General features: G+C 43.6%; 1 long non-coding RNA gene across 1 annotated transcript in view; it reads right to left on the reverse strand.

Moving 5' to 3' along the window:
* LOC129146969 (uncharacterized) overlaps nucleotides 1-7707 on the reverse strand; it is a 21958-nt gene extending 14251 nt beyond the window's left edge. The window contains exon 1 of the long non-coding RNA XR_008554391.1: nucleotides 7436-7707. This is a non-coding gene — a long non-coding RNA (uncharacterized LOC129146969). The remainder of the gene's footprint in view (nucleotides 1-7435) is intronic.
* Between the last annotated feature and the right edge of the window lie 371 nt (nucleotides 7708-8078).

The following is an 8078-nucleotide window of genomic DNA, read 5'->3' on the forward strand; positions in this document are numbered from 1 at the left end:
GCTACACACAGCGACCCTGATTTTGTAGGAATGCATTAAGATGTGAAATAAGAAACTGCCGATTATGTGCTTTCCCTTTCTGCACAGATTCTGGGGAAATGTATGATCCTTCCTTTTTTAACATGTTTTGAGGAAACAACTGTAAATCCATTCAGGGCAGTTTAATTTAAATGATCACTTTAACACTTTAGAAGACGTAAAGGTTCATAAGGTCCATCTCATGTAGAATACTGTATATTAATTATTTTTTACCAGATATTTTACAAATACCTCACCTCATCCTGTATGTAATCAATAATAATGTATTATTTTAGGGTAGAAAGACACAGACTATCAATATAAAATATATATTTAAGCCCTTCAAATTCTTGTGTCCTTTTTCTTTAGTTTCTGATTGAACAATCATGCTATTGGAATTATTGAATAAAAATAATGGCAGAGCGTTGCAGAGGAGACAAAATCAGTCTATCCTTGCTCATTTTGGCTATACGTTCACATTTCTAAGATCCTGAGTTTTGAGAGGTTTTTGTTGAGTATGGGGCATAGGTTTGTAAATGTTCAACAATGCTTGTCTTCTTGTTTGAAAGTAGTTTAAATATTTCTGCTCAAAGTATTCTAGAAGTTTAATGTCGCAACTCACTGAGAATTCCTCCCTCCCCCGATTTATAGTGAAGAGGAAGAACTACAAAGAATGAAACTATATCTGTGTCTACTTAGTGTAACTTAGAGAATAGACTATGCGATGTATATAAGCATCCCAAATTCCTGCTAGGTAAAACTCTGTAAGATATCCAGGGGCATCACACTCCTGGATGTTTAATTGCAGAGATTAGTTGAATTTAGATTTTGAAATAGACTCTACCTCATAACTTCTGGTTGTTTTTTATTCATTGAGTTTCCTAGAACGTTTCAACTTTGAACAAATAGAAATACCTGTGCCTTTATAGCTGCAGTCACATAATTCCTGTGGTTACCCACAGTGAAACAGGAATTTATATTTAGATCGTGTTATTTTTAAAAATACACAGAATTGGAACCTGAATTTGTCACTCATGATTTTTATGCGCATAGGTAAATAAGGAAAAGCCCCTCTCCCAATGGTCCTTAAATGTAGTTTAGGGTTAAAGATTTCACTATAAGAAAAGTTACACCAAAAAAAAAAAAAATCCCATTACTCTCATCCCCTCCACAATTTTTTCCCTCTCAATATTTGATTTTTTAATACTGATAATGTTAAATATTCACTAAGCCTACTGCATTTTTTTTCTGGTCTGAGAGACACAATTAAGTACAACAGATTAGGGTTTTTTTGTTGTTAAGATTTTTATGCGTAGAACTGGGTGTAGGCCACAGTGCAGGGGGCGAGGAGTCACCAGAGACAGAGTAGGGAGCACAACTGGCATATCCACTGAAATACACTGCTGAGGGGAGCAGCAGGCAAGACAGAAGAGGTCTGCTGCACATTATGTGGGCTGGTTAGCTCCCTCGCTGGGCATCTAACTCAGGCTGTGGTGGTGATGGAGCTGAGACAACCCCTAGGCCACCAGCGAGGTTCACAGGTTAGGAATTCTTAATGGTCTTTCACACCATTCCCCTTCTATATTTTATTCCATGACTCCTGGAATCTGCACAAACCTCAGTAATGCGTAACTCTACTTAGGGACAAATAAGGAAACAGGAGAGGAAAGGTAGTGGGAGGAGGTGGTTAGAGGAAAAAAAGTTCCCTGGATGGGAACTCTGCCAGTGTTCAGTAAGAAGTTACTTTGATATCAGCATCTTATTTAGCTAATACAGCCCAGTGAAGCAAGTGTAACAGATTAGTAGGTGCTAACTGCCCCTTGACAAAAATATTTTAGGAAAAGCTCCCCAAAGTGGTATTTATTATACAGGGTATATGTTGTGTTTGCAAATCTTCATGCAGAGTTTTTGAAGCACACACAAAACTGATTCCATGTGCAGTGATAAGACACTAGATGAGTTTTCCCACAGTTATACACCAAAGTTGCTATTAATGCTAGTAAAAAGGTCATGTTTGTGCTTTTTAACAGCTCCACTAGACACTTCTCCAAAGCAATTCTCATCCTCAGACATGGCAGCAGCAGCCTTGTCTCCATCTCAGAAAAACTAGTCCTTAACCTTAAATCCACATGGCATTTTAGTCAGTGACTGTCAGGTGAGTCATGCTTTCGTCAGGTTCCTCAATCAAAGAGTAGGGTGCTCCTCTCAATCCCTCCATTTTATGCCAGTTGTATTTTACAGCAGCTAGTAAAAGATCAACAAGAAACACCAGCAATTCCTGGGTGTAGAGATTGTGTATAGACATTGATGATGGAGCATCCTTGATATGAAATTCCTGTGAGCTGTGTGTATACAAAGCCCTGGGGCTGCTTTCCTCAGGACTAGACCCATGGTTTTCTTCGAGGTCTTAACTAACCACTAGGAACTAGCCTTAATGTTTCCTGGGTAGACAGTGGGCATGACCTGTGATTTGTGGTTCCTCTGTCATATAAATCATCACCCCTGTCCTCTCTCATTCATGTACTTTTGAGCTCCCTTTAGGTAGAGTTTTGGTCTAAACTTCAAACATCATTTGCAACTTGGGATTTTTGCAGACATTCCGCATAAGAGAATTCTTCAGTGTCCTACAAGAGCCTTGTCCAACAGGAAGTGTTTTCAAAGACCACTGAGCCTGTAGCATTTGGTAGACCACACTGAAGAAGTGAGTGGACTACTTTAGATCTCATCACCAGATTTGAGAGTGTTTAAAATTCTGCTTTATTTGTAAAACGTCAGTCTGCACTTAATAGAAAAGCTGACACATAAACAATTGCTATAGGGGGCCTCCCTGGTGGTGGAAGGGTTAGAGATAGCGCTATTAAGCTACTACTAGTCACTGCAGGACAAGTTCGATCCCTGACCAGGGATCTACCCACATGGCGCAGTAGACCTGTCTGATCCTCTGCTCCCCTCAGCAGTGTATTTCAGTAGATACCTGTTCTGTTTCCCACTTTTTCTCTGGTGAATCCTCTCATCCCCTGCACCTCTGGCCTACACCCCAGTTCTTGTATGCATAAATAAATAAATCTTTTAAAAAAAAACAATGAAACAGTTGCTATAGCCTATTCTATAAGCTGGATGGAGTCCTAGCTCTCTCCCTTTAGATATTCTGACCAAACAAGGTTTATGTGCAATAGAAGCAACAATATTCCTAAATACTGAACCAACTAAGAAGTGTGCCTTGGCCATGGTCCCTAGGGGCTAACCAATGATAGCTGGTCTTGAATGCCAATTTCGTTTTTGAGAATCTCGGGAAAATTAACAAGACTCTAGTTTCACCAGTAAAAGCTCAGTTTTTGATAAGCTGTATGTTAGATTGCAAAAAGAGCTTGTTTTGAAGCTTGGCCCAACCAGATGGCAGCCACTGTTAACCTGATGAGTAAGAATTAAAACTTACCTTGGAGGGCCTCCCCGGTGGTGCAGCGGTTGAGCGCTGGGTTGCGAAGCTGCCCACAGCCTCTGTGGCACCGGTTCGATCCCCGGCTGCTCCCAGACCTCTCCTGACTTGCCTGCTGCTCTCCTCAGCAGTGTGCTTCGGTCCTTCTGCCTGCTCTGCTCCCCGCTCTGGCTCTGGTGAATTCTCTCACCCTCCCGTGCTTCTGACTGTACCCAGTGCTTGCATAAATAAATAAATAAATTTTAAATAAATAAAACTTACCTTGGAAATACATCAAGTGTGCAGGCTCCCACACTTCATAACAGGCTCCCAGACTAATTTCTACTGAACACATATAGATTATTAAAACATTGTCCAATTGGCCACCAGCTTACCTGTTTTCTGATTTGAACATATTCTGAGGTACACACACTGTGTCCTACACATCACATTCCATTTCCTTCATGTAGGTAACAGAGCTTGACTTGGATAGCTGTGTTGCATCGTATTAAGATTTAAGTAATACATAGCAGCCTTGGGCATCAATGTTACCAGTGCCTTAGCTATTCTACAGGGAATTTCTGTAGTTTTAAACTCCCCATAAATATCATATTTCTTTTTTTTTAAAAGATTTATGCATACAAGAGCTGGGGTACAGGGCAGAGGTATGGGGGGTGAGCGGATTCACCAGAGACAGAGTGGGGAACAGAACAGGCAGATTGACTGAAGTACACTGCTGAGGGGAGCAGCAGGCAAGTCAGGAGAGGTCTGCTGCGCCATGTGGGTAGCTCCCTGGCCAGCAAGAGGATCGAACTTGTGCTGCAGAGGCTGTGGAAGCTTCATAGTTTGTGTGTTAACCCCTTGCACCACCAGGGAGTTCCGAATATCATATTTATGTGCCTCCCTGCTTCCGTTCCTATTGTGCTTTCTGCCTGTATCTGTGTTTCATTCATGTTCCCAATGAAACTTGAAGGTGTAGCTCCATTTGCTTACAGATGTTTCAGGACCCACACGGTCAGGGCTGACCACAGAGTGTGCTCAGTCAGGTTGAGGTGTGGCCTATGTCCTCAGGCCAGGAAGGTACTTAGGAATACTTAATTTACAGCTTCACTGGACAAATGAGAATAGAAAGCAGGAATTGGGGAGGGGTCCCCAGGACTTCACCTGCTGGGCATGAGCCCCTACCAGCGAGGACCAGAGAGGGGTCCAGGCTGGCTCTTTATCTTTTTTTCTTTTTCAGGCCCCCTGTTGGCTTTTTGGTTCTCGGTTTTCAGCTTTTTTTTTTTTTTTAAAGATTTATTTATTTATGCACACAAGAGCTGGGGCACAGGCCAGAGATGCAGGGAGTGGGGGGTTGGAGGAGTCACCAGAGACAGAGTGGGAAGCAGAACAGGTAACCGAAATACACTGCTGAAGGGAGCAGCAGGCAAGCCAGGAGAGGTCTGCTGCGCCATGTGGGTAGCTCCCTGGCCAGGGATTGATCGTGCTGCAGTGGCTGCGGACAGCTTCATAGTGCTGCGTCTTAACCCCTCGTGCCACCAGGGAGGTCCTGTTTTTCAGCTTTGTGAGGACCAGCTGCCTCCACTCAATAGTAGGGTTAAAAGAAATGAAGAAAGTTAACAGAATTTTAGCATCTAAAGCCTAAGCAAGAGCCTTTTGCTTTAGCCTGGAGTTCTAGGGGGTGAGACCCTGAAGTGGGGGTTTCTGGAAGAAGAGTGCTGTGCATTTTAAAAGAAATTTTACCATAAAAGTCTTTTAATTCTTAACTCTGAAATATGCAGAACTCCCTGGATTACTTCCATTGTCAGCTCCATGGGAGGAAGAGGGATGAAGATGGTGTTCCCTGATGAACTGGTAGAATTTGAAGTTCATGGCAAGGAGTAAGAGATGCACACTTTTGTACCCAGGCCAGTGGCTGGGGCTCAATGGCAAGGTGAGTTAAAAGTGAACTTTAGGAAAAGCTTGGAGAGTGGAGCTTTGGAATTTGAGTTGGGAAGATCCAATTGCTGGCTGAATTTAGGTGTTGCCGTGGAAACACTCCTAGTAAGTGACCTCCACCCCAGAACAGGGAGAAGACAAAACGCAGTGGTTACACCAAGCAGGCACAGGTTTCAGTTCTGGAGCTACCATTTCCTAGCGGTGTGATCTTCTCCAGTTAACCTTAATTAAACAATGTGTCTATTTCCTCAATATTAATGAAATTTATGATAATATTAAATAATGTATAATACAGTACATGGTGCAAAGTCACCCTTCAATAAATCAGAAGGTTGGTTTGCTCCACACAGGTCTTGGGCTTTGTTCTGTCTTCCATGCTCAGCCCCTGCAGGTCTGTTCCCTCCACCCAGCCTCACTGGCTGCCTGGTGGTTCCAAGCACATCACAGCTTTGGGGCTGTGGCCTTGACAGTCCCCTTTTCCTGGAGAGTTCATGTTTGCTCACCTCTTTGTCCCTGACTGTCCAATTAAAACCAGCAACTCTGGGCCTCCCCGGTGGCGCAGAGGTTGAGCGCTGGGTTGCGAAGCTGCCCGCGGCCTATTCGGCGCCGGTTCAATCCCCAGCTTCTCCCCGGCCACCAGAGGAGGGTCCCACATGGCGCGCAGACCTCTCCTGCCACCCGCTGCTCCCCTCAGCAGTGTGCTTCGGTCCTTCTGCCTGCTCTGCTCCCCGCTCTGGCTCTGGTGAGTTCTCTCACCCTCCTGCGCTTCTGACTGTACCCAGTGTATGTATAAACAAAACAAACAAACAAATAAATAAATAAATAAAACATGAAAAAAAAATAAAAAAAATAAAACTTTGTCTCCCACTTAAAAAAATAAAAATAAAAATAAAATAAATAAAATAAAATAAAACCAGCAACTCTGAGCACCTGAAACTATTGTAATAATCTTGCAACTATACTCCAGTTAAAAAGCTGAAACAGTGATTCCTGCCCAGAATTCCCTGGCCCCCTTCCTTGCTTAATTGCTTCTCCACAAAACAATAACTCATAGCACTATCTGACCCCCTCCCCCCACAGATGCCAGCTTTCTATTACTCACCATTGTATTCCTATGCTACAACAAAGTGTGGCACTAGTAGCTACTTTTTAAATATTCATGGGATGAAAGAATAAATATTTTGGGCTAGGATCTGCTAAGAGGGGTTTTTATTGTTTTAAAAGTACATACCAGGGGGCTTCCCTGGTGGCACAAGGGGTGAAGACACAACCTATGAAGCTTACTGCAGCCACTGCAGCATGAGTTTGAGCCTCGGCCTGTTCTGTTCCCCTCTGTCTCTGGTGAATCCTCTCACCTCTCACACCTCTGGCCTGTACCCCTGTTCTTGTATGCATAAATAAATAAATCTTAAAAAAAAAAAGTACAGGGCCTCCCCAGTGGCGCAGCGGTTGAGCGCTGGGCTGCGAAGCTGCCTGTGGCCTCTGCAGCGCCAGTTCGATCCCCAGCCAGCCAGGGAGCAGCCCACATGGTGCAGTAGACCTCTCCTGACTCGCTCACTGCTCCCCTCAAATGCACTGCAGTGCATTTCAATCAGTCTGCCTGTTCTGTTCCCCATTCTCTCTGGTGAATTCTCTTATCCCCGACCCCACATCTCTAGCCTATACACCAGCTCTTGTATTCATAAATAAATAAATCTTTAAAAAAATTATTTAGGGCCTCCCCGGTGGCACAGCGGTTGAGCACTGGGTTGTGAAGCTGCCCGCAGCCTCTGCAGCGCTGGTGTGATCCCCGGTCACCGGGCGAGGGTCCCACATGGAGCTCAGACCTCTCCTGCCGCTCACTGCTCCCCTCAGCAGTATACTTTGTTGGTCTGCCTGTTCTGTTCCCCGTTAGGGCTCTGGTGAATTCTCTCACCCTCCCACACTTCTGACTGTACCCAGTGCTTGTATAAATAAATAAATAAATAAATAAATAAATAAATAAATAAATAATTCGTTCATTCATTCATTCATTCATTCATTCTTTAATAAATAAATAATTTTTTTTTAATTACATATAGTTACCATATGATTCAGCAACTCCACTCCTAGGTGTATATCCAGGAGAATTAAGCACATCTGTCCACATAAGGATCATACAGGAATCTTCGTGGCCGCATTGTACATAACAACTGAAAGTGGAAACGATCCAAATGCCTGTCAGCAAATGAAGGGAAAAGCAAAACTCGAGCTGCTGATGATGGAAGAGCACCTAAGCGTGAAGAGGCGGCAACTGTTGCTACGTGCTGGTGCTCGACTGAGCCTGGAAAACATGCAAAGTGAAGAAGCCAGGCAGAAAGGCCACCTATTATGTGATTCCACGGATATGAAATGACTAGGAGAGGCAAATCCAGAGATAGAGTGGATTCATGGGTGCCAGGAGCAGGGGCGGTGGGAGTGAAGAGCAACTGCTGATGGCTGTGGGATCTCTTTTTGGAATGATGGAATGTTCTAGAATTAGGTTGTGGCAATGGTTGCACAATTCTGAATACAATTAAAAACCACTGAATAGTGCACTTTAAAATAGTGAGTTCGATGTGAACTTTATCTCAGATATGTACATATATATGCTAGATATTCTTCATTTCCCATCTTACAGATGATGAAGCAAAGTTGAGGATGCAGCTCTGCCCTGGTGCCAGCAACCTTGCACTCTACAGAGACAAGG

This window comes from Talpa occidentalis, unplaced genomic scaffold, assembly GCF_014898055.3.
Source record: "Talpa occidentalis isolate TD23 unplaced genomic scaffold, MPIMG_talOcc4v2.1 talOcc4.5, whole genome shotgun sequence".
Taxonomy (NCBI): Eukaryota; Metazoa; Chordata; class Mammalia; order Eulipotyphla; family Talpidae; genus Talpa; species Talpa occidentalis.